The sequence below is a fragment of the Pleurodeles waltl genome, chromosome 10 (assembly GCF_031143425.1).
Source record: "Pleurodeles waltl isolate 20211129_DDA chromosome 10, aPleWal1.hap1.20221129, whole genome shotgun sequence".
Taxonomy (NCBI): domain Eukaryota; kingdom Metazoa; phylum Chordata; class Amphibia; order Caudata; family Salamandridae; genus Pleurodeles; species Pleurodeles waltl.
In genome coordinates, this window is record NC_090449.1 from 530,663,675 (window position 1) to 530,691,573 (window position 27,899).

The window sequence follows — 27,899 nt, forward strand, 5'->3', positions numbered from 1 at the left end:
AACAGTGAGGCCCTTTGATTTGGCTAGGTGACAATGCACAACACATAGACATAAGTTGGCGGCACTGAGGTGTTCAGTATTGACAATGAACAATTGTCCCATGTGTGACTTGTTTCTAGGCAAGCCTTTGTTGTTCCCTCTAAACGTAGCTCATGTGCAACCATGCACCTACACTACAGAACTTGCTCCAGGGAACCTGGCTAACTGCCTTGTGGAGGTAGATATAGCTGTGCAAGAAGGGCCAACTCCCTGTACATATGCTATTTTGATGGACAATTGGCTCTTTCGATGTGTGCAGCAGTTTGCAGTTTGCATCCGTGCCACCTCAATACGTGGCAACGGCACCCCAGGAGTGATGTATTATGTTGGGACTGCCTCAGTATTTGGGTGTCACATACATGTCAGTCAGCATCATCATGCTGTGGGTCTCATGGTGTTAGACCTGCTGCAACACACATTGCACACCCCTTCCACGCTACATACTGCTTGGGGGGGTGGCCAATTGACTACGTGGCCTAATGTAATTGTCAATGGTTCATCTTCTAAGTTGTACTTCTAGTGCAAGCCATGTCATTGTCACTGTGGGCTTTGATATTGGTCACTTGTTGCTCTAGAGTGGCAGCTAATGTTTGTGGCAGCCATCATTTCTCCAGAGTTGTGTATCCCATTGTGTCAGGGTGTACAACATAACTAGCAGTGTCAGCCTGCCCACGAGTCAAAGTAGTGGTGTATGTTTCATGTGTCCTACAGGGTTGTTGTGCTGTGTGTATATTGCTAGGTTTTTTGACTTACCAACAAGATGGCCTTTGCCATATTGTCTGTCCTGGAAGTGCTGATTGATCCTGCTGTGGCGGAATATGAATGAATCATGGACACTCCCGGGATACTTGGCCAATATCTTAGTGAACAATCCCTGGTGGTCAACTATGGCCTGCACATTGATGGAATGCATGTGCTTTCTGTTCCAGATTAGGTGCTCTGTTGCTGCAGGTAGGACGATCCGGACATGGGTGCAGTCAATTGCACTGAGCACATGCAGGAAGCCATGGATTTGATAGAAGCCCTTTTTTATCTCCTGCTGCTTCTGCTGGGTGTTGGGGAAGCTGATGTGGCTGGGTGTGAGATAGATTATGACATCTAACACCTTCGGAAGGAAGGCTGAGAATGAAGGCTGTGATACCCCATCAACCAGGGCACCCGTTTTCTGGAAGGAGCCGCTTGCCAACATATGCAGGAAAGCTAGCAGCTTGGTCACCAGGGTTATGTTGTGTGGTGTCTGCAGGTTAGCTCTTAGTTGTGACTCAATGTGGTGCAGCAGCTGCTGTATGGCATGCCAGTTGAGTCGATACCTCCAGATGATGTCTTTTTCCCTGAGGACATGGAGGGTTGTCCTGTTCCTGAAGACCCTCTCCTGCCTTCTGCGTTGCCTTTGTGGCCGGCATTGGGGTGGTGGTGGCTGCTCCATGATCTCAGGGAACAGGACATCATCCGGTGGTGGCTGCTGCTATTGGTCCTGCGCTAGGCGTTGTCTTGCAAGCTGCATCAGTAGCACCTCCATGTTGTCCTGTTGGTCTGTAATGTTGCTTGTGTGTGTTTTCCTTAAGTAGTGATGTGTTTGCCTCATTTTAATGCGTGCTCTGACCCAGGCGTTATATTTTGATGCAAATCTGGTTTAGCGTCATTTTTCAGGTTCGCCTTCCCCATGCGTAAATATGGCGCTAGGGTGTTTGAGTTTTTGGACTGGAACGCCTACCTTGCATCTCATTGACGCAAGGCGGTTTCATGCATCCTTAAAATAATGTTAACTCCATATTTTTGTTGCTAGATGGGTCTAGTGTCAAAATATAAATATGGAGTTGAGTTTGCGCTGGATTTGCGAAAAGAAAGACACAAATCTGGTGCAAACAGAGTATAAATATGGGCCTCAATTTCAAGTAAACTATTGTTGTGGCAAGACAAAATAATTAAGCGCCAACTTGAAAAAGAACTACTTTATCAATACTTGATCACCTTCCATTCGGTACCATTTCGCTGGTGAACATGGAGGAGCTTATACCTTAAGGTGTTTTAGAGACTCCCATTTTAAAAAATGCAAAGTATATTTCAACATTGTTTGGCATCATGAAAGCTTGAATTAGCTGACAATGTGTAATATATTTAAAGTTGTATACAAGAGAGAGACCTAAAATGTGTTTTGCCTAGTATCCAAAAATCCTTAATATGGAACAGCCACCCTCCCTAACTGCAATATAATTTATGTTCCTTATCTTTTCTTTACTTCTAAATATTTGGGTCCAATTGCAGTCAGCCCCATTAACTGTGATATATGTAGTAACTCCTTTCATATATATCATAATTATGATTTGTGTAAAAAGGACCCCCGCATTTTTACTGATGCGTTTCAGCAGGTAAAACCCTCTGAAAATTACTGAGGGTAAAATGCACAGTAAAGAAGAAGATGTTAGGTATTGCCCCAATAAACTGCAATTTCTGCTGCATCTGAACCTATTAGGTGTATAAATATCACATCCATTTCTGGACTGACTGTGATCGGGGAGTACGTATGGGTTTATTTTATGTACTGAAATCCTTTGAAATAAACATCCAATAAAAAAAAAGCTATTGAATGTAATATTTTAAATAGTTAAAAATCTAAATACTGAAATCCTTTGAAATAATCATCCAATAAAAATAAAAACTATTAAGTGTAATATTTTAAATAGTTAAAAATCTAAATCGACACAAGCCATGCATTTAAGGGCTCAGGGAGCAATCACTATAGCAAAGCACAAGGAATAGGTCTGGGAGTATCTGGGGATAATATTGGGATTAGAACAAAGATGAGTGTTAAATCGGGATCAAGACAGCATACTGTACCATATATATCACCATATACCATGCGAACAACGACCCTACTGCAGTCTTTTTCCAAAAAGATCCTCTGAAGAACCATTCTCTGAACTTTACACTAACTGAACTTCCATACAGATACCCTCCCCCGGCCTGCTGTCCAAGTCAAACAATATAATCCCCTGAGCAAAGAAGTGTGAGGGTGCGCTGGGGCCCCAGAAAAGAATTTCCTTTTCTCTGGTTCCGGGTTCAAAACCACCAGCGCTCAGATGAGACACCATCACCAATCTCACCTATGCAGGTTGACTAAACCTTTGGACCTCGTAAGAGTTTAATAGTCAGAATCATTTAACCACAAATCAATGACACTTTAATGTAAAGGATTATAAACATCATGAACAATTTAACACTAAATCAAACTCCAAACTGAATAAAGTTTCAAAGCTTTATTACAATCCCAACATCAATGTCACTTAAAGGGTGCGCACAACTAAGTTATAAACATACCTGAAAATCATAGGCTGACAGAAACGTATGAAAAGATTTAGCCTACTAGACATCAATACTGTTAAACACTTCAAAACAATCATGTAGATTAGCAACAACATGATATGCAGATTGTTGTTACAATTCAAAGCAGATGATGATGACAGAAGTACATCATCAAGATACGATCTAACATTTAATTTCAGATTTCAGAGCTGGGCCATTCCTAACACTAACACAAATTTGGACTTGCATGTGTGAGAATGGGCTAGCACATGCAGGCAAAACAAAAATTGAAAGAAAAACAAAAATAATTTAGAAAAATGTCTAACTAGGGTAACTCACTATAAAAATACACTTGTGTAAGTACCTAACTCAAAAGGAAACAAGAAACCACATTTAGTTATACCTCTTCTCATGGGACAGCATACCTTCTTCTGGCGTCAGTTGAGATCAGGGCAGAGTAGAACACGGGCACATGACACAGATCAGCAGTTCAGAATTAGTTGGCCTTATTAGTAATAAACCACATAACAGATTAGGGCAGTTAAGAATATGATGAGGAAACTCATCAGGGGTCTTAGATAATAGGAGTGTGACAGCAGACTTAAACAGGGTTCTGAACAGCATCGAAATAGGGGACAAGATGGACTAGGACTCTCTCAAGACAGACTAATTTCAATTCCAATATTCTTTCCTAATTAAAAGCATGCACAGTCCATTCATTGGTCCTTCAGGTGGGTGCATTTCTAACATCAGATTCAGCTTCCAATAGCTGCAAATGGCACCACCAATTCTGTTACTATTCCAAACCTTGTCAGCAAAAGTGCATTGTCATCTGATAATTTCACACATTTATAATAAAATATTACATTCTCTAGTTATATGTTACCTGTGATCCTTTCTCACAACCCACAATAAACTAAACCAATACTTTTCACATGAGAACTGCAAGTCTCCTGTCCAGTTCGAGAGTTAGAACAAATAGTGTAACATTGTTACTTCTAAAACATGTCTCTTTCCTAGAATACAAGAGGATATTCAACATTCACACTAACAGCCTAGGGAAAGAATTCAGGTAGGAGGGGAAAATAAACAAGTGATTTTCGATTACTGCTCCAATAATAAATCTTTCAGGCCTAGTCAAGCTAAGAAAGCCTTGATACATTCAATACATTCAATACATTAATAAACCTATTGCGCACCTTACAATTCATATATACAAAGCAAATTATTTAATTCCAAACATTATTTGTATCATGTTAAAACTGATTTAAATGTGCATTTTTTTTTTTGCACACATGTAACTCGTATTCATAAAATCCATTTTATTCAATATAAATGTAATTAATTCGTATTCATTTAATATTTCAATAACACTTTTAATGTTAATTCACAGTAGTACCTCATTTAATATGAATATAAAACTCTCATTTTAAAACATGGTGTTAAAAGAATGGTGGCCACATGGGCCACCCCAATTCAGGCATGTACATTTTACTACTCATGTTATTTTCTCTGCTAGGCCTTTAAATGTAGGTTAATTAATCGACATATGCTAAATATCTATGTGATTAATATATTAATAAAATTTGATCTCACTCAAAAGGAAATATCTCCAAAAAACAATTGAGGTTAACATTTTGGGATTATGGCCCTCATTAACACCCTGGCAGTTGGAGGTAATATGGTGGAAAGTACTGCCAACAGGCTGGCGGTACTTTCCACCATATTATGACATTGCGGTTTGGCTTAAGCCAAACTGCCAATGTACCACACCGACTGCCACAGCGATAACACCGCCAGGCTGGAGATGACAAGCTCCAACCCAGCGGGCATCACCTTACCGCCTGCGGAATTATGACCCCGCCTTCTGTCATGGTTTTCAAGGCTCCCTTACCGCCACAAAAACTATGGTGGTCTTCCCCACCCTCCCTCCCCAGAGTACATTTACGCTCCCCTTCACACATGCACACACGCATACACACACCCATTCCCACATTTATCCATGCATGCATACATCCATTCACACCCACATCCGCACACACTTTCATACATACACACAGACACGCATTCACACAACACAATATACACACACTCACACATCCATACAGGCATACACATTCAACATGCAACACACACCCGCATACACACATGCACAAACATACAGACACTCCCCCCCACACACACAACACCCCCTCCCCTGTCGGAACACCCACTTACCTGTATATAGGGGGTCCTCCGGCAGGAGACGGGGCGCTGCTGCCAGCAGCAGAGTCTGCCAGCAGAACACCGCCCGACCGTATTATTGGTCATAATATGGCTGGAGGCGGTCTACTAGTGTGGCGCTGCTGGTGTCAGCAGCGCCATCTTACCGCCATCTGCCGGCATGGCCATAGCCGGATTTCTGCCATTTTTCTGGCGGAAATCCAGCTGTGGTCATAATACGGTGGACAGCTTGTAGCCACGGTGATGGTCTTTTGGTGGCCGTCGCCACGGCGTTAGGCGGTTTCTACCGCCAATGTCATAATGAGGGCCTATATGTTGACCACTCTACATCAAAATACAAAATTGGGGAAACTATCTTGCCACATAAATTGGTAAATCCTATCTCATAATTTAATCTTTTCCTGCCATCTAATTCCAGTGACCCTGGATATAACTAAAGCACTTCCATTTACCTTCATTCCTTTATCTACACCAAAAAATGAAAATGTTGCCATTTGTGATCTTAATATATATCTACCTTGCTAATGCCAATAGAATGCCACTTTCATCACCCCACCATAAGAGTTGCTTGCTGGGATGGGAAAGACATTCCCCAAAAAATACACAAGACAGCCAGAGAGGAGAAATAAACTAGAAGGGTCACCAAAACATATCAAGAGTGCTTAAATAGTCATAAGGATATTAAGTTGGCCTGAATTATAATAAGGAGAGATTGATAACACTTATACAATTATCATATAAACCTTGATGAAAAATAAACTTTTGGCATTGGATTGCAATGCTCAAAACAGCCCCTAGAGGGGACCATAACAAAAATATCATTTGTAAGACAAATGGTAATGTAACTATATTGTTAGCTCCTAGGGGAGATAACCACATAAAAAAACCAGGAACAAATATTGTAGTGTAACCACATACTTAGCCCCCAGAGGGCAATGTTTGGGCTAGCAGACCCAATGCAATGATATTACAAACAAGGCCTTTAAAACAAAACCTCTTCCAACTGTAAAACAAAAGTTGTAGCCATGAAAAAGCATAAAAGACACTGAATAGTGGGAGGATTTATTATTTTGGGATCCCAACTAGCTTAGTGTGAGGACCCAGAGATGATGTAGACAGAAAGAGAGTTTTGAAAAAATAATGGGATTCAGTGTAACCATATATTTAACCATTAGAAAGTACAGTGAACCTCACATTTTTAACACTAGCAGAAATATTGCAATGATATTACAAACAAAGCCCATAAAGCATAACTAATCTCACCTGTAAAACACATGTTTCAGCCATAAGAATGCTTAAAAAAATAATGAATGGTGGTAGGGGTTATCATTTTTGGAGTCCCCACTGGCATAGTGTGGGGACCCAGGGATGATGTAAATCGAAAGAACACATTGTGGTCAATGTTTTGAAGGTGGTTCCATTGTCCAAGGGACACCCCAGGCTAAGTTATGAGCAAAAATGTTTTGTAAAAGTAATGCCCTTCAAAACATCATGCCACAACTATGTCAATATGTTGATGGGACTGTAATGCTTAGAACCACACTTAGAGAACACCACAATGAAATTAGCATTGGTAAGAAACATAGACCCTCACTATGACCCTGGCGGTCGGTGGAAATATGGTGGAAAGTACTGCCAACCGGCTGGCGGTACTTTCTACCATATTATGACATTGGCGGTTTGGCTGAAGCCAACTCGCCAATGTACCACACCGACCGCCACAGTGGTAACAGCTGCCGGGCTGGAGATATCAATTTCCAGCCCGGCGGCCACCACTGTACCGCTTGCGGGATTATGACCCCACCTATCGCCATGGTTTCCATGGCTCTCATACCGCCACAAAAACCATGGCGGATAGGCACTATAAGTGGCAGGGAACCCCTTCCCTGTCACTGATAGAGGTCTTCCCCACCCTAATCCCCTCCCCAGACTCCCCCACCCCATTCCTCTCCAAACCCCCTACATTCACTTCACACACACACACACATGAATGCACACTCCTAGTCCCACATTCATCCACACATACAAACATCCATTCACACACACATCCGCACACACTTTCATACATACACGCAGACACGCATTCACAGATTACAACGTACACGCACTCACACCTCATTACATGCACACACATTCAACACTGAACACACACCCACATACATACATGCTGGTAGCCGCGGCGTCGGTCTTTTTGGCGACCGGCACCGCAGCGGTAGGCAGCTTTTACCACCAATCACATAATGAGGGCCATAGTCATGCAACTATACAGTTAGGTCCTAGAGAGCATAATCAGAAAAAAAGAAAACAGCAATAAACAAAGCAGTTTAACAATATATTTAACCCCTAAAGGGTATAGTACATTACACATATTCAGGAGTAGCAGACCTGTAACAATGATACTGCAAACAAGGCCCTTAAAACACAAGGAACACCCAAGTGTAAAACAAAAGATCCAGCCATGCAACAGCTTAAAGAAACACTAAATTGTGGGATGGGTTATTATTTTGGGGTCCCCACTAACCTAGTGAGGGGACCCAAAGATGATGTAGACAGAAAGAGCACAATGTTGTGAGAGTTTTGGTGGTGGTCCCATTGTCGTAAGAACCACCAAAAGCTGAGTTATGTGCAAAAATGTTTTGTAAAAGTAATGCCCTGCTAAGTATTATGGGTAGAGTTTTCCTGAGTGCAGTGAATATTGAAATATCGGCTTTATTGCTGTGCCGGGTGAGCTGCTTTCACTTTGAGGATTTCTGTTTTCCGAAAAGCATTCACCAATTTCAAGTGTGTCAGGGAGAGAGCCACAAGAAATGGCTCTGATTAGGTAAGTGTGAATAATATGAGCAGTGCTCCAATCATCACTGATCAAGTTCATGCTGTTGTGCCTGCTTGCACTGTGATCGCCATGGACGCCATGCAGCATGATGGGGAGAGACAAAAGAAATAGTTTGCCCACGCTGAAGTATGTCGGCAATCATGCAATAATCCATGAAACGGACAGTCTGTAAAGCGTGGCAAAAAACAATCTCAATGGGAGATACATGTAAAGTACTTACCAATTACATCAAATGATTTTTGAAAGGCAAGCCCACGAATGAGTGAAAGTGTTGGGGGTGACATGGGCTTGTTGAAAGTCCACAATGCTTACAACAGGTCAAAGAGCTTGAGCCTGACCTAAATATAGCAGTGGTGATCCTGGAGCGTGCTACTGTACTATGTGCCATCTGAAAGCTAAAGAAAATGTATCAATTGCACTGTTTCAATGTCTTGCCCAGGTGAGGCCAACAAAGAATTTGATTTACCCTTTATGCCTTTGTTTAAGCATAAGGCAATTCCAGGTAGCTTTAAAGGTTTTTTGAGTGACACCTCCTCTCTGCAGTGTTTAGCCTAAGTAGATATCTGTTCGCAGTAGGGCTCCTGCGGAGGAAATGGGGCCTGAACTTATGACATCTCACCTTATGGATGCTCGTCCCCACATGTTCAATTTCTGATCTTTGAATGAGCTTATAAATTGCATAGGGGTGGGTTAAAATAGCCCCATACTAACCACCAACACTCAGAGTGTGAGTTTGGAGGGAGCAAGGGCTTGCCCGGTCTCTCCCAGGTTGATTGGGCATCAGTGACATCAGTGTCAGGTATAACGATTGGTTAAGGGTAGCAGAAGGGAGGGAGAAAAGGGGGCTTTATATATTGGGGTCAAGGTGTGGGCGGCCTCTTTGGCCGTTTTGTCACACCCAAATCTAGTCGGTTCAGTTTGAGGTAAGGTAGGCCTTAGATTGATATTGTTTGGTTGGTTGCTTTATAGATCAGGTAGCAGCGATTAAATAGGGGGCAGAAATGGAGAAGAGTAGTAGAATGGTGCAGGCATTGAAAGTTTTGCAGGAGGAAGGTAGGGAGGATCTTTTACAGGAAGGGGTGTTAAAACAAGCATGGGTAGACTTGAAAAGGCCAAAGGTCGTCGGAGGGTGTGGCAGCAGTAGTTCTGGCATGTGGGTTGCAGCAGAAAAAAAGTAAAAAATGTTGGCAAAAAAGTGTAGGCGATAGGAAAGTTTGTGCCTCGCACGAACGCTTGGGCTATTTGGAAGAAGATTTACCATTTGGCTTACCAGCTCAGATTATGGGTGGCAGGAGAGTCGGTCCGAGATTTGCCCTGTGCTCGGGCACGTCGCTAAGGCAGTGAGTTGTTGGGCGAGGCAGAGGTGTCGTTGGGGACAGTGCAGTGGCGAAGCAGAGCTGCATGGGGGCCTTGGGTGAAGACGCGCATGCACTTAACAAGAAGCGTGTAATGAAGGGAGGTGCAAAACAAGCTCTACTCCCCTCCAAAATTAGACATGAGCGAGGGGAGGCTCTTTTAGAGGAAAGGCACTTGGAGTCAGCGCCCAAGATACAAAATAAGCAAATCTTAATTGTGGTGTCCGATGAAGAGGAAGATGTGCGGGCAGCTGCAGGTGGTTCCAATTCGGGCGTAGAGATGGTAAATATGCCTATGATTGTACAAGAGGACAGAATGCTGCAGTTTACTCCTAGGTTAGTCAGCTCAGTGTTACATAAGGTCCAAGAATGGGACGTTAACAATCAGACAATATATAGGACAGAGCAGCATATTGAAATTAAAGGTAGGAGAGGACTAGGTATGAGAGGCATGTTATATGGAGAGACTGATGTTGGGGGAAAGGCAGGTATGGCACAGGTCAGACTGGATTGTTGGCAGCCAGTGGCAAGTGTCTCTCAAACGGGGTGTGGCAGTGCTCATACAAGGGGCGTTCATGAGGAGCAGGTGTCCTCACTGCAGCTTTGGCGGTCAGCAGGCAACCAGAAGATGACGGTGGGGGTTAGGAGACTTTCAGCACACTGTTTAGAAGAGAGGGTAAGATCCGGAGTGACTTACCTGACATCGAGGGAAACATCCAGACCTGAATTTCAAGCATTATATCAACAGCCATTATTAGAAGAGCCGTCTATCAGCCAGGGCACTGATTTCGTCAAGCAGAACTATGTTTTTGATGAGGAGGTTTTAGATTATGAGGCGGGGGATGAACCAGAAGAAGGTGAAATTGTGTAACAGAGGGAGGAGAAGAAAGGTTCTGGCAAAAAGACGACATCTAATGGGGGAAGGAGTGTTGGTGTTTTTCAGGAGACAACAGCAAAAGCGGTCTGGAGCGATCATCGAGATGGAAAAGGAGGAGGATCGTCATGGTTGTAAACCTACCTAGAGGTGAGAATAGAAGGGAATGGTTTGGAGGAGGGAGATGTCTCAATGGGTGAGGGCAGAAGTGGGGATAAAGTCTATGGGGAGTGATATGGGGATTCAGGCTGTGATAGGGGAAGAAGGAAATGTTGGAATTGAAAGTTCAAAACAGTATGTAGCAGGAACGGTGGAGGGTGAAGGTAAGTCGGATTCGCTTCAAGGTGGTAAAAGTCAGGTTCAGGAGAGTAAGTCAGGAAATTATAAAAGAAAACATTTGTAAAGGTGAATTTGTTGATGTTTTTAAACTACTTCACAGGGAAGTGCAGTCAAAAAAAGGTTCAAAGGAAGAAGAGTGGGAGTTAGCGCATAAACCCAAAGTACCTACCACTATAGAAAATTTGACTTACGCCTTTTTGATATATGTAAGTGTTTATTGTGAACGTTATCCAGAAAGGTGTGTAGCTTTGTTCAAGTCCTAGGGGAATCCAAGATGGGGTGACCTGTGGGGCTCTAACCAGGTTCTGTTACCCAGAATCCTTTGCAAACCTCAAAATTTGGCTAAAAAAACACATTTTCCTCAAATTTTGGTGACAGAAAGTTCTGGAATCTGAGAAGAGCCACTAATTTCCTTCCACCCAGCGTTCCCCCAAGTCTCCTGATAAAATTGATACCTCACTTGTGTGGGTGGGCTTAGCGCCCGCAACAGGTAATACCCCAAAACACAACGTGGACACATCCCATTTTTTGACAGAAAACAGAGGTGTTTTTTTCAAAGTGCCTACCTGTAGATTTTGGCCTCTAGCTCAGCCGGCACCTAGGGAAACCTACCAAACCTGTGCATTTTTGAAAACTAGAGACCTAGGGGAATCCAAGATGGGGTGACTTGTGGGGCTCTGACCAGGTTCTGTTACCCAGCATCCTTTGCAAACCTCAAAATGTGGCTAAAAAAACACTTTTTCCTCACATTTCGGTGACAGAAATTTCTGGAATCTGAGAGGAGCCACAAATTTCCTTCCACCCAGCGTTCCCCCAAGTCTGCTGATAAAAATGGTGCCTCACTTGTGTGGGTAGGCCTGGTGCCCACGACAGGAATAGATCACACAACGGTCAATGTTGGTCCTTACGTGAGGCAGCTGTTGACCCTGTGGTGATCCATTCCTGACGCAGGCACTAGGTATAGGCACTCAAATGGGGTAGTGTTTTTATCAGGACAGGTGAGGAATCACTGGGTGATAGGAATTTTGTGGATCCCAGCATATTCCTTTAGTTTGTGTGACAGAAATGCGAGAAAAATTTAGTTTTTATTCAACCTTTCAGCTTTGCAGGATTGGGGAATCCACACAAGTCACACCTCTGTGGACTCCCCCGAATGTCTAGTTTCCATAAATGTTTGGGCTTAGTATGTTTCTCTATATGGCCACCGAACCCAGTACCAAAAACACAAGTGCCTGCCTTACAAAACCAGTTTGTTTTGTGATAGATAATTTTGATGTCTCCACAATACGATTTGGGCGGTGGAATTTGGGGCTGAACTAAATTGGGGAGCTCCCAAGAGAGCACTCTCTCTTTCTGCTTGCCGCCGCATTCCCCTGCTCTCTGGGTTGGGCTAACCCACTATTACCCCGTTGTACAGACTGAGCTTGCGAAGGGACAGCAGGACTGTCCTCATCACCTCCCTCATAATTTACTGAAGGAGGAGTTATCGAATGGGACTCCTCCGACTGAAAAATCACTCCCAGAGTCTGCGCCATTGTCCTATCCCTCAGATGCTGTCTCAGTCTCTGATCCTATATCAGATCTGTCCTCTATAACCAGAGTGACGGCAGCAGTCATCCATCAAGATGCCATCTCTGCTATTGGCTAAACAGTTGCTCTAAAACACTAGTCTACGTAGACAGTCACAAAATCGATGGTGTGTGTGAGATACGTGCAACAGTAGAGGCCACCTTACCTGCGCTTCTTCCCTCAATCAGCACGTTCTTTCATGACACTCAAAATACACCTTGTCACATACCATTCGTCACAGTCTTTAGCACCTCCTGCGCCCAGTCCAACAATCATTATTGGTGCTCCCACTCCCTCCTCCTCAGATTCCCTCATTACTACCCAGCAAAAGTGCCCTTCATCTCTCCATAGCCGCCCTCCACCCCACACATACATTTCATTTGTATTATAGCGCAGGTAATGGCTGACTTTACTAATGTACTCAGCTATTTACATAAAATAGAGATTTGCTCTTTGCAGTAGGCATATAAACCTTCTGCGCTTCTTTATGGCACTAAAACTGACACTAGACAAAAGTCTGATCCTTTTGTAGCAGAAACATAATCACAATCCTTACTTGACTTTTTTATTGCTGCCTAAAAGGTACAGTTGAAATGCATCAGTTGAAGTATGTGCATTGCTTTGAAGACGCAAGCTGCAACTGCAAGACAACTGGTGGCAGTTTATATGTCGGTCTGGTTTTCCTGGGGGCCGATCGCAGCCCCCATGAAAACCACACATGTATTGACAAAAGTGATCTATATATATATACACATATATATATATATATATATATATATATATAGAGATCTATCTCTATATATATCTATCCACATTGATATATCTATATATATATATATAGATCTATGGATAGATATATCTATGTAGATAGGTATATCTATATATAGATCTATATATATATATATATATATATATATATATATATATATATATTTTTTTTTTAGTAGTTGTATGGTTTCCTTGGGGGCCAAAATGGCCCCCAGGGAAACCCTACAACAAAAAAAAAGAAATATTGCCCCCACAGGGGGTCGCCCTGCCCACGGGCAACCCCCTGTCCATTTCTTTTTATTCTTTTATTATTTTTATTTTTTATTTTTTGTTAAATAAAATTTAGCGCGATCGCTCCCCCCCAGGGGACACCTACCTTTGTTTTTTCAAAATATGCCCCCGGGTGAGGGGCGGCCCGTTTTCCGAGGGGGCAGACCCCCCCCCAAGTGAAATCCCTGGTGTCTAGTGGTGTTTCCTGGCCCCCGATCGCAGCTGTGCTTTCAGGACGGCTCTGTAAGAAAGGGGATAGTCTCCCCTTTCCTACAAGGCCTTCCCGAACGTGTGGAAGGCCGTTTGGGGCCGATTTCCCCATCAGAGCAGGGAGCGGCGGCAAGGCCGCTTCCTGCTCCGATGGGGAAATCCACAAGGTGACGTCAGTACGCCTCGTGGCGCGCTGACGTCACAAAGGGGCGGGCGGGAGACACGGAAAAGCTTCCGTGTCTCCCGGGGTTTAGAAAAAAAAAGTTAAAATCCTCGGGTGCGTCCTCCCTGGTGTCGGCCACTGGTCGTGACCCGCACCCAAGGGGTTAAACATTTAGTTCATTTCTACAGTGGTTTTACCAGTCAAGGAGTAGTTATAAGTATGTAACTCATTATTTGGATGATTTCTTCTGGTAGGAGCAGCTGGATCAGGCGACTGTCAGAGAGCTTTGGAGGCATTTCAAGAATCCATGCTTGACATGGGTGTTCCGTTGGCACCGGAGAAAACAGAAGGGCCCATGACTTGTTTACATTTTCTTGGCATTGAGTTAGATTACGTAAAAATTGAGGTGCGTATGCCAAAGGAGAATGTGCATATGCTCATTGCATTATTAAAGGAAGCAGTACAAAGACCTAAGTTGGAATTGACGCAGGTGCAAATTTTGCTTGTAGGGTGGTGAGAGTAGGAAGGGCTTTTTGCAGACGGTTGGGTATGGCTCCTAGTGGAGCAGTGTCACCTCACCATCATGTGCGGCTTCGAGCCAGTGTCAAGGCTGACTTGAGGTTGTGGATTTCCTTTTTGCAAGATTTCAATACAGTAACCATGTTCCCTTACGATGAGGATTGGTTGTGGCAAGTTCAAATCTTCTTGGATGCTTCAGGTTCACATGAATTTGGTTTGTTCCGGGATGGACATTGGGCTGCTGAGAGTTAAGCAAATTCATGGAAAGTGGCCACCTACGGTATTTCCTTTTTAGAAATCTTTCCATTGGTGGTGGCATTGTCACTATGGGGACAGGCACAGGCTAACAGAAATATGGTTTTCAATGTGGATAATCAGAGAGTTGTGAATTTAGTGAATTTGCAGAAAGCTAAGGATGTGAAAGTGTTGAAATTGTTCAGGGTGTTTCTACTGAACTGTTTGAAGTTTAACATGATGTTTAAGGCTAGGTATGTTCCAGGTGTTAATAATGACATTGCTGATGCGCCATCTCATTTGTAGTGGCAGATATTCCGCAGGCTCACATCGGGAGCAGATGCGCAGAAGACAGCAGTTCCTGGGGCATTATGGGAGATAGGAATTTGAGGATGTTGGAGCTGATTCAACAGTCCATAGCTCCGTCTACACTAAAAAGTTATGGTGAGGCTTGGTCAGAATTTCTAAAATCAGGTGCAGTCAGGAGGGGGGTGGCCTTTGGTTTGTAAAGAAAGACAGGGGATGCGGTTCATATTATCATGTAGCAGACTGAGATGAGGTTGTTGGCTGTAACGATATTGGGTAAGTTGTCAGGTATTTCTCTTTATGGTAAGTATTTTTGGGGTTCTGATCAAATAGAGGGGGAGATCTGCAGAAGGATTTTGGCAGGCTAGGCTAGAAGAGGGGGTGCAAGGTTTGATCAGAGACACCCAATAACGGCACATTTGCTGAGGGATATTATTTTAGTTTTAGAGGAAATTTGTTTTTCACCATGGGATGGGCTTTAATGTCCCTGTGCATGTCATGACTGTTTCATGGGGCCCTTAGAGTCTCGGAGCTGTTAGGTGTAAAAGGTAAGATGGGCATTCTGCGTTCTGAGTTATTTGTGAGGGTGAGTGGTATTTATCTGTGGTTACGAACATCAAAGGCTGATCATCTGGGGAGTGGGCACAAAGTTGTGTTGCAGGGTAGTGATCCCCCAGTGGGTCCGGTGTATTGTTGGTCTTCTTTTACCAGGATTTTGCAGAATGATTCCAGGTTTGTATTTGTTCATCAGGATGGTTCATATTTGAAGTCTCATCAGTTATTGTCGGTTTTGAAAATGGCAATCAAGAAATTGGGTATGGCACCACAATTTTATGATACTCATTCATTTCGGATTGGGGCTGCTACAGAAGCTAAGAAACTTGGAAAAATGGAATTGGGTCGTTGGAGGTCTCAGCGTTTTAAGCGTTATGTTAGATCAAGTCCTTCAGGATTGTGTTAAATTGTACATAGCTGTCAGTTGTTTTATGGATAATTGTGTGTTTCTTACCTTTTTCAGGTTGTTTGGCTGGCCCAGATAGAGCAGTTTGTTCAATTTGGATAGTGGGGCATTCCTTCATTCACTGGGCCGAGAAGCATGCTGCATCAAAACATTTTGGTTGGCAATTGGGGTTGAATGGGGCAAGAATAAAGATTTGCTGGGTAGGCAAAAGTAGTATGAGGTAGGGGAATTGTTCTACGTTCTTTCGAAGAAATTAGCCAAGGGGTTTTGTCCGGACTTACTAGTGGTACATTTGGGGGAAAATGATTTAGTGGCTTTGTCGGGGTTGGGCTTTTGAAGGCCATGAAGATGGATCTTTTGAGGATCAAACAGAAGTGGGCTCGGACACACATTGATTGGACTGAGTTGGTGCCCAGGCAAGTTTGGAGGGGGCGAGATCTTTCATGGGGATTTAGAAGCTGCATAAAAAGGTGAACAGGGAGATCAGAGGTTTTTGTCATTTGCAGAGGATTTTTGTTTTTCAGCATGAGGAGATTGTTTATGTGGAGGTAGAGCTTTTTAGACAGGATGGTGTTCACTTATCCTTTTTGTGTAATGTACATTAATTATTGGACCTTAGGATTTGGCTTGCAGACCTTTTTGGGGAGAATTTGTGGGATTGTGATTAAAATCAATTTGGTGGGTCAGGAAAGCACCTGGCGGGTTTTCCTGTGTGGCAGGTTTTTTACAGACATGCTTTAGGGGGGGAAGGGTACAGATGCTCAAAGATGAGAGGTCAGGGATTTTTGAGAAGGAACAAAGGGAGGAAAAGGCAAGGGAAACTACAGAAGGTGGACAGCAGGACAGATGGGTACTGGACTGGTCAGGTCAAGGTGGAGATGGGAAGGGAGTATTGATGAGGGGTAAGTTTATTAGAGGGTTGGGTGTAGGAAGTTATTGTTTCCAGACCTGTTCTATTAAAGCGGTCTTTTACCCCTAATTGTTGAGTTGTGGGTTGTACGCTGTTCCGCCCGATGGGGGCTTAGGGGGAGCAAGGGCTTACCCAGTCTCCCCCCGAGCTGATCGGGCATCGGTGGTAGAATCCACCACATCAGGTATAATGATTGGTTAAGGGTAGCGGAAGGACAGAAGAAAAGGGAGGTTTATATATAGGGGTCAAGGAGTGGGTGTCCTCCTTGGCCAATTTATCACACCCAGATGTCGTCGGTTCAGTTTGAGTCCTCCCACCCTCCCCTAATTTTATTTAGTTAGGTGTTTAATTGCTTATTAATTTATTTTCTTTCTTTATTTATGTCATTATTTGGTAGAGTATTGAGTTCAATGGGTTTGTTCGGGTTTTATATTGGTAGGTTGATGGTGAGTTTTTCATTGAGAATGTTTTTTCATTGTTTTAATAGGACAGGTCATTTGGTATTGAGGTAAATGTTTCTTGTTATTCTGCCGCTGGTAGACAGGTCTGGTTAGGTGGGTTTTTTACAGACATGTTTTGGGGGGAAGAGGAGGAATGCACAAAGATGAGAGGTCAGGGATTTTTGAGATGGAACAATTGGAAAGAAAGGGAAAGGGTAACCACCGAACGGTGACAGCAGGACAGACGGGTACTGGATTGGTCAGGTCAAGGTGGAGATGGGAAGGGGGTATTGATGAGGGTTAAGTTTATTAGAGGATGGGGTGGGGTTTGGAAGTTACATGTATTAGTTAGGAGGTTAGTTTTGTAAGGCGTAATGCCAAGGTTATTGTTTCCAGTCCTGTTCTATTAAAGCAGCCTTTTACCCGTAATTGGTGAGTTGTGGTTTGTACGCCATTTCGCCCGATGATCAATCTTGTCATACAGATTCAGTTATAACTTTTATGTGATGTATGTCTTGTTTTACATTGAATTGTGTTTAGGAAAAAAATAACAAATGAGATTAGAAATCACATATATATGTGTGATAAATGACTAGTTTATATTATTTAAGTATGTTGAATGATCCAAATTATATTATTTCGTCTTTTCAAGGAATTCTTTTTTAGAAATAAACTTAAACTTAAATATATTAATGCAGAGATGAGAGGAAGGTTACTAGAGTTTGGACTTCTTAAGCTGCTGTTTACTTTTATTGTCATGAACAATATTTCCTTAATGTTTTCCATCACAAGTTCCAGTGTCTATCTAGAACATGAGAATAATTATTACAGTGACTAATGCTCATGTTTTTGTTTGAAAATACAGACACATTAAAATATTGAAATGAAACAGACAGAAAATTTGGATTGAGAACGAGAGTGAGCACATATGTCTCAAATTTACACTTGCCATATCAGCCTATTATTAGAAAGGTTTGTTACCTCATGAGTTCACGACGCCTTTTTTCATTATAAAGGAGATTTAGGAAGACAACGCACTTTGAACAACCAAAATTGAAACATGATTTGTGAGAATGTGTGTCCTTTAATATACTATTAAAACCAGAGATGGGTTTCAATGTAGAGGCAAGGAAAAGTTGTATTTCGGTAACATATTCCAATCGCCATTCAAAGAGAATCATGTAAGCATGTTCAATGGTTCTTGTGTACATAGAGTGCATGCACTCTTTCTGTAAACTAGATTGTCTTTATTGTTGGTATTCTCAGTAACAGGTATCCTATAGTAGGAATCCAGAGTAAAACTGAGTGGGCTCTGTGATACTGTCTTTATTGCACACACAATTTCTACATAGCTTTCCATAGTCATAGTTGTTATTTTCACATCTAAAGCCAATAAATAAACTTTGGACTTTCGGTGTTTGATATGACTAAATGTGTATCATTTTTATCATGGAGAAGGCTTTTGCTTATGCTGGGCAAAGTTCAAAGGAGGCCACAAAGGTCTTTGGTTCCTGATATTGAAACAGAAAACATAAGCATTTCACAATTAACACTGGAGCTTATTTACAAGCTCCTGTGTGCTACCGGACTGTCACTTTTTTGATGCTCCTGTGGTGAACAATGCAGAACCATATCTGCAAGGCCACGCAAGTCTACCCTGCATAGCTTTAAATGAGCTTGTAGATGTGGTGTAAGGCAATGCAAGGCAAGTCACTGCGTTGCCTCACAGTTCATCGGGGAGGAATGCCATGGGCATTGCTGCGGGTGTTCCTACTCAACACCCATGGTTTTTGACACTGCCCCAGATTTACAACATAGCATGAAGCTGGGGCAGCACCAAAAACTTAGACCACCCCAGAGCAGATGTAACGAGGACAAATGCTTACATTTCTCGTCGTTTTTCCTCTTTCCACATGTATTGCATTCTGCAGCACACATCTAATAAGAAAAAAGCCTCTGGTGATTGTTTTTGTGCAGGAAGGTGCCCCTTCCTGCACACAAACAATCATGCCAACAACATAGACACCCTCGCACCCTGGTGCAAGGGGGCCCACATTGGCGCTCAGCTTCAATTTGTGCGCTGGCTGAATGGACAGGAATGCACTCCATCTTGTAGATATGGTGCATTGCTGCCCTTTTGAATTGGCGTAGGACAGCACAGCAAAATTACTTGTAGCACATTTTTATGCCAATTCTTCTTTGATAAAGCCCATAGGGCCTAATTTACAAGCCCTGTGGCACAGGGAGGTGCAGCAAGTGTCTTGCTGCACAACCCTGCACCACCGGAAAAGGGTATAAATGCACCATATCTACAAGATACTGCATATTTCTGTCCTCTCCCCTGCGTTGGCACACAAATTGCTGCCTAGCGCCAACACAGGCACCCTTGCACCATGGTGCAAGGATGCCTATATTGTGAGTAACATGGGTTTTTTGCAGGAAGGGATACCTTCCTGCACAAAAACAATCAAGACAGGTGTTTTCCTCTTTCTATGTGTGCTGCATATAGCATCACACATAGAAAGAGGAAACAATGGGGAGAAATAAAGATATTCCTCCCTATTGTGTCACTTCTACGCCACGCATTCCCAGACATGTAAATCTGGGAATGCGTCTGATTCCTTAGTGTTCCATGAGTGTTGCATGGGAACACCAACAGCAGCACCCATGGAATGCCCCTTTCAACCAGTTTTATGAGTGAAAGGGACCCATATTTACAAGGCCATGAAAAGCCATGCAAGGTGGCTTTGAGTGGCCTTGTAAATATGAGATGGCACAGTGCGCCACCAGAGCGTAAAAAAAATGACGTTCCAGTGGCACAGTATGCCGATAGGGCCTCGTAAATGAGGCCCATAGTGCTTTATATAATTACACTCATTTTAACAACCTTATACTTTTAGAGTGTACACCTTTACCACATTCTGAATTTTGTTACAATGAAATCTCTGATTTGTTTGCCAGTAGGCTCAGCTAGATTTCGATGCAAGAACATGCTGCCATATTTTTCAGATAGCAAACTGCAAAACAGTGCACTATGAAGTGATAATAAAGACACACAAACCTACCATAGTAAAATAATGTATTGATCTATTATTTCACATTTCTTCTGATATTAAGTTAATTCATATTAAGTTAGTTCCCAGAGCTTTGCCTTTCATTCACTGCTGTAATAGTTTGTAGAAACAAGAAATGCTGATGGTGTTGGAAAGGGAAAGGACATTATAGACTTGTAAAAAGAGATAGTTAAAATAATTGCAATCCAATTTAAATCCAAGAACAATTTAGGATCCAACGGTTGCATAAAGTGAAATTCTAGTAGCTCAGTGCTAACTTGGTTTAGAAAATGACAGCAAAAGTTCAATGTAACTCGTGGTTGGTTTCAGGGATCTAAAACATTCAGAATCATAACCCTCATGTGCTGGCACACAGATTAAACAAAGATTGCCAAAGCTTACTTTAAAGATATATAAATATCTCAAACCTATGCAGCAAAAAAAGAAAGAAAAAAAGAATACATATCGTCACCTAAACATATCAACTAAATGCTTGCAATTAAAATGTTAGATTTAAACAAATCCCTCTTATAATTCTAAAAGAATAGGATATATGCATCCTAACAAAGCACAGGTATAGTTTAACCTGAAGACATAACTTAAACACACATAAATATGTACTGCCCCATCAGCCATTCTAATTCTTTTAGGCTGGCGTGAAAATATAATCAGGCAAAGTGCCATCACTCACACTGCAAGAGATCCAGTGGCTGAAATGGCTTGAACCATTGCTCACTAATGTATGCGTTAATGGACTGAGGTCAAATGCGTATGATAGTTGAACAGACCGGTGACTGAAGATTGCTGATCCAATGTTACTCTACATATGCAATTTACATATACTTTTGTAAGAAAGTGGATTATTAGTAGGTGGAGGTATGCACCTTCAGCTAGTAATAATACCATAATGACTTATAAGGTCCAATAAATTAATCCTTGATCAACCCTTGGTAGCTTTGTAACAGGCAAGTCAGTCCAACATATAAAAATAATGTGCACTCTAGTTCCAAAAAAGCATAAAGCGCCACTCGTCGCTATCTGGTCATGCTAGGCCAGAACAAAGTCAACGTTTTAGGCCAGCCATGATGGGATGCAGGTCAGAAAGGTTAATCGGTAGGTTCCTGTCAAGATTTTACCTTCACACTTAGGCCCTCATTTCAACCTCAGCGGTCTTTTCTTAAGACCGCCGAGGTTCCACCGGGCCGAAGACCACCAGTGTTGGCGGTCTTCCGCCAACCATATTATGACTGCTTGTGGATCTCCGCCCTTTTTTGGACGGAAAGCTGACAGCAGCCATACTGCTCCACCGTCACCGTCACCGCCACGTCTTCAGAACACCGCCCACCGAATTACGTTCCAGTATTCGGCGCAACGGTATTCTGGTGACGGGGTGCAGGCGGCGGAGCCGCCCCCATTGATCCTGTTCCCTCCTGGAGGACCACCGAAACAGGTAAGGTGATCGTCCGACAGGGGAGAGGGGTGTGGAGGTGTTGTGTGATGCGTGTGTGCACGGGGGCGTGTGTGTGAGTGTTTAGAGGGGGTGTGTGAGTGCGTGTATTTATGCAGGAGGTGTAATGTGTGTAGAGGAAATGTTCTGTGTATGTATGTGTGCATGTGTGCATGTATGTGCGTGTGTATGTGTGTGAGTGGTGTGAGTGTGCGTGAGGGGGTTGGGGGTATATTTGGGGAGGTCTATCGGGGTCGTGTGGGCGGGGGTGGGGAGGGGGACCTACCACCTTTGGGGGTGGTAAGGGGGTCGTGGGTGTTGGGGGTGGACTCAGGGGAGGGTGAGGGGGAGACCCCAATCAGTGCCAGGGAACAAATTCCTTGGTACTGATAGTGCCTACCGCCATGGATTTCATGGCGGTTCAAAACTCCACTAAATCCATGGGGTATGCAGGTCATGATACTGCCGGTGGACTAGCCTGGAGGTCATACCACCGTGGCGGACGGTGTGGTACATTGGCAGTTTGGCATGTGCCAAACCGCCAATGTCTTAATGGGGCAGTAATACCCACCGGCCTGCTTGCGGTCCTACCGCCATCATTGCACCATCCACCAGGGTTGGAGTGAGGGCCTTAGTCCCTTATTGGGATCTTTTCTTCTTGATGTTGAACACTCGGGTCCTTGAACCCAAAATGTCCGTCAATTACTGTGGCCTGCTGTAGCGCTATGCCCCAGTAAGCCCTGGAAGTCTTTGTCCTTGGTGACAATGGTGAACTCTGGAGTTTTTAGATGGACAAACCAGCACAGTCAGGTTGAGTTGCAGTTCAACGTTACTTAATTGACTCTCGTTGTGGAAGCTGGTCTTCCCCTGGACCTTTTTACCAAACTTTTGCAAAAAGTTCCCAAACTTTCAGAACTTCTTCTGAGTAACTTCTTTTGGGTTTAAAAGTGTCCAGTAGCTCCAGTGAATGCTTCAAAAGCTCTAGATCGCCTCTAGGGGTCTGTGACTCAATCTCCCGCAATACACCTGGTCATTCCAGGAAAATCCAGTTGTAACTGGTCAGCTGGAGTTGCCCTCTCTTTGGAAGTTGCAGGGTGCTTCTTCCAGCACTTTTCTACTTGTTGCTGCTCAAGGAGTCCACTCCTTCTTCTTTAAGACAGGCACAGTCCTTCCTTCGGTTGCGCCATTAGTGTGCAGCAGGTGTAGTCTTCTGAGTGCAAGGCTTCTGTGGTGCAGTCATATGGTCCAGCAGGACAGTCCTTCTTCTCTTGTTGTTCCAGGCAGTGTTCTGAGGAGCTCTTGAAGGTCTTTCATAGTTATCCTCCTTTTTGGGTTGTCAAGAGGGGGGTGCCCAATCAATAGGGGTAAAGTAGCCTCCTTCTCCTATGACTACTTCCTGCGAAGTGTGGCATATTTGTGACCCAGAATGCACTATCCTCCAAAAATCAAAATGGAGAAATTATCTCCTAGGAGTGTGAGTTTGGCCTACCCAATCCACAGGTGTGGCTAAAATGTCACTACACCCGCTTCAGACCCTCTCATAATCTAATTAGGGGTGGTCCCATCTGAGTTGGGATCAAGGAAGTGGTGGCTGGCCTGGGTCCTGTGACATCTGTTCTCCAGCCTTTGAAGTCCAGCTTGTTTCCCCAGCCCTCTTCTTCTCCCTGGCTTCTCTAGGAAACAAATTTCTTTTCATCAAATGGCTGCATTGGTTCAGCCCCAGACCTATTCACACCTACACAGGAAGCAGCTTTGCTCGGGCTGCCAAAGGCTGGTCATTTAGAAGAGGCTGATACAGGGCTGTTTAAGGTAACTTCAGGATAGTAAGTTCTAAAACTACTTTTCCTGTAAAAGTTATAATAAATCCGGCCTTTGCAAGTTGTTAGATTTATTATAACTATTAGTTTGATACTTTGAATCACATTGCTAGCTAACTCCAATCAAAAGTTAGACTTTATCAAAATGTAATAAAGCCGTGCCATGTTAGCCTATGGGGCTAGCAGCATTTCAAAGGGAAAAAATGACTTTGGCTGTTTTCCCCTACCAGGGCATAAAAAACATCTTTTATATTGTCTATGCTTTTTATAACAATGCACTCTACCCTTGGGGCACCTAGGGCAGACCTTAGGGGTGATGTAAATGTAATAAAAAGGTAGTTTGCAAATTTGGAAGTACTTGTAATTCCACAGTTGTATTTGGGCATAGTTTTATTTTAAAACCAGCCTTCAAGGCAGGTCTGGCTTTAGAATGTCACCAAAAACGACAGCAGTACGCACTTAAGTGCATTTAGTGAGATGGGGTCTCCTAACCTCCCTGCCCTATTAAATACTAGGGGCTTACAAAAGGGTGTCTTGGCCAACTATAATTATACTAAACACCACATACCATTTAAGGACAGAGCACTGGCCCTGGGCATTGTTAGCAGAGCCCGGGGAAGTTTCAAAGTTAGTTACCACCAGTATTAGTCAACAATTTGGGTGATCATGGCAAAAAGGATGACTTTCCTACATTTGTATTCCCTTTTTTTTCTAATATATGAGGCTGCTTAGGTAGCTAAAACTGTTTGTAAACTAGACCTAAAAAGAAACTCACTCAACTTCAAGAGGGCAGCTTAAGAGATCCGACTACCACATAGGTGTTTCTCAGATGAATTTGAGCTTTCTTCAATCACACAAAAGAAATACACTCTTCAAAACTTGGAACCTTTTCATCAGCTGCACCCAAATTTTCATCATTTACTGTGTAAAGCATACACTGAAACATGAGAGCGTCCTCACTAGGTGAATGTCTTCAGTAATCGGTGTGTGTGAGATGGTCCTATATTGCTATGAACCAAGAGGCCGAAGGCCAAGTGATTTGTATGTGACACCAGAACCTTGAACGATTTTCATATTATATGTTTATATTCATGCATTTAGTACGAAACCTGTATTTTTCATAAAGAAGAATTTTTATTGAATGTGCTCTGTAAAATAATGAACCATTCTGTTTGTCTGTTGGAAAACAAAGAGAAATGTATCCAACCCTTTGGGTGTGGGTGTTGGTGTCGGCCAAAGAAAAACACTCACACTAGCCCCGTAGTGCACATTCCACATTGGCAGACACTGGGGAGGTAAACAAAGGCCCCTCTGGTGCACTGCACCAGAGGGAGTCCTTTATTTCTTTTTAAGCTCAGGCTGCTTGGGAAAAGCTTTCCAAACAGCATGAGTGTTTTTATTACTGTAAAGATGATTAGTGTGTAGGGTATGCTGATGTCATTACAGTAAAATAAAAGTAAAACTAGCAAAAGGGCTCATTTACTTCCACTGCATCAGGGCAAATCTCAGCCCCCGAGCACTGATTGGGGTGGATGAGGTATTGTTGGAAAGGGGAGAATCTCCCCTTCCCAAAGATTTCTCTTCCCAGTAGATCCTTGCTTGAGGATCACCACACAAGAGCATTCCACCCACCAAGCAGCAGGCAAGGGCTTGTGCCCCCCCAATATATCTACCTAGAGCAGACCTCCTGCCCCAACTGGGGGAGAGGGAGGATGTAGGGCAAGTTACTGCTGATCTGACTGACAGGGGCAGAAAGCCCGCTAGACACTATGGAAAGGCATTTTTTTTAACTATAAAGGTGGGGGCTGTTCACAAAGGGCATGGTCATGCCCTGACCCTTTTTAAAGCAGACCCCAGTCATTCTGCCCCGGGGGCAGATGGGGTTAAATAACCCAAATCAGGCCGAAAAGGCACAGAAAGCCCACTATACGCCAGGGAAGAATTTAATTTTTAAATATAGCGGTGGGAATGTCAACCATGAGCATGGCCATACCCCAACCCCATTTAAATGGGCATCTGCCTTTTTGCCCCTCAGTGGGACAAATGAGGGTAATTGCCCCCCCCCGGGAAAAGAAAACCCACTAGATGCCAGAAAGCATTCATTGTTTTAAATATAAGGGTGAGGGCTGCCCACCATGGGCATGACCATGTCCTACCCATTTAAATACCAACAGAGGGAGGGGAGGTCCCTGTTATCCCACTGGATTAGGGACAATAACAAAGCAAAAAATCAAAATATCCAACAGGGATAAATCTATACCAAGTATCTAAGCAAAAAACTCAATTTTTTACTGAGTAATAATTTCTTTATTACAAATAAATCAATTCAATCATAGTGTCCACAAAACACCTATACACCTAAAAGAGTAATACACAAAATCAGATTATAAACAAATCCAAAACAACCCTAACAATACAAACAAGCACCGTAATACATAAAATAGAAGCTGCTTAACCATCGGGTGGCAAGCAGTCAACATTCCAGGTAGTGACAGTTGTGGGAGGAAAGTATCCTGTTCCAGTGAGGACAGTCAATCACTGAAATAAAAGTCCGATCCACTCCCCAAATTATTCAGTCCAAATGTTTCAAAAATTCCAACAGTCACTCCTTAGTACGATATAGTCGACGCGTTTCGGCCTTATCAACTACGGCCTCCTCAGGACAATGAAGACAGTGCCTATATATATATATAACACAAAAAATAAATTACCTAACAAAACTTATAATCATAACAACCAGAATTAACACCAGGTGAGGGAAAACCCATTCCTGTTCACCAACACCTTATTTGTGCACATGGCTAACAAATATTTAGTGAAACCATAAAACTCAAAAAAATAAGAAACATTATATGTACAAAGAATCAGGCTCAACCCCATCCAAAGTCCATTTTGTTAATTATAGTAAGTGTTGTTCTAAAGGAAAGAATCCATCCAAGAGGTACACCACACAGAACCTAAACAATGTTAACAAAATAATGCTAAAAAGACAGTCACATACTACCCTCCAGAAATTAATCTAAGCAGTAATCATCATGCTTTAATATAAAAGAAAATCGGAGCGACGCGTAACTCAAGGGACTAACCTTAGCTTGGAAAATTCAGATTTTCCTAGCTTTAGTAAAGGAAAGTCTAGATTTTATTAAAGAAGCGGAGGCGAGTATTATACTTCCTTTTCTTGCTTTATTTTCAACAGCAGCCAAGACAAAGAACAAAAACTACATATCCCATGACACATAGCGAATGATGTAAATGATGAGGTCATAAGGAATAACCAATGGAAAAACGTTCAACCACAATAATTATCTTAACTGCGAACAACAAGTCCTCTTTTCTTGCAGGAGCAGATCAAAGTGGACGGAATAAAGGAATAATGATCAGAATAATAGAAAAAGCCATCAATAACGAGAAAAGGTCCTTGGCAAAGTCCAGGGAAGAAGGCGGAGACAACTTCAAGTGGGCATCAGAACATCCGGAAAGCATAGTCCGCTGATCGTGGGAGCAACCGGAAGATAGATCCTTCTGAGGAAAGGTCTTTGACACAAAAGCAGCGTGTTCAAGATGAAGCGGTTGGTGCAGAAGAAACCGGCACTGGAAAAGAAAGGGTGGGTTAATAAAAAGCGGTGGGATAATACTCGCCTCCGCTTCTTTAATAAAATCTAGACTTTCCTTTACTAAAGCTAGGAAAATCTGAATTTTATTACAAGAACGGAGGCTCTTATTATGCTTGTTTAAAGCAGTTTAACAACAGAATCAGCTACAGAAGAAATAGGTTTGCAATAAAACGTCTTAAACGTGGAAACATTAGACCAAACTGCAGATCTAAGAATGTCCTCCAAGCGAGCTCCAGCCAAAAAAGCTTTAGAAGCCATAGCACCTCTGGTAGAATGAGCTCCAAAAGAAGCAGTGTCAATACCCGCAAGGGCCATGACCCACCTAACCCAGCGAGCGAGGGTAGGAGAGGAAACAGGTTTATGAGGTTTAGAAAAGGATATTAACAATTGGGAAAAAGAGGACATTCTTAAATCAGCAGTTCTAGCAATGTAGGCTTTTAAACATTTAGCAACACAGAGCTTAGGATGTGAAGGGAAATAAGGATAATGAATGACAGAAATGTTAGTCTTAGTTCTTCTATGAATTCTAAAAGACACATTAGAAGGAGAAAACTGGACAGAAGATACATCCAAAGCTCTAACATCAGAAACACGTTTCAAAGAAATTAAACATAACAACATAGTTAACTTTGCAGACAGATACTTCAAAGAA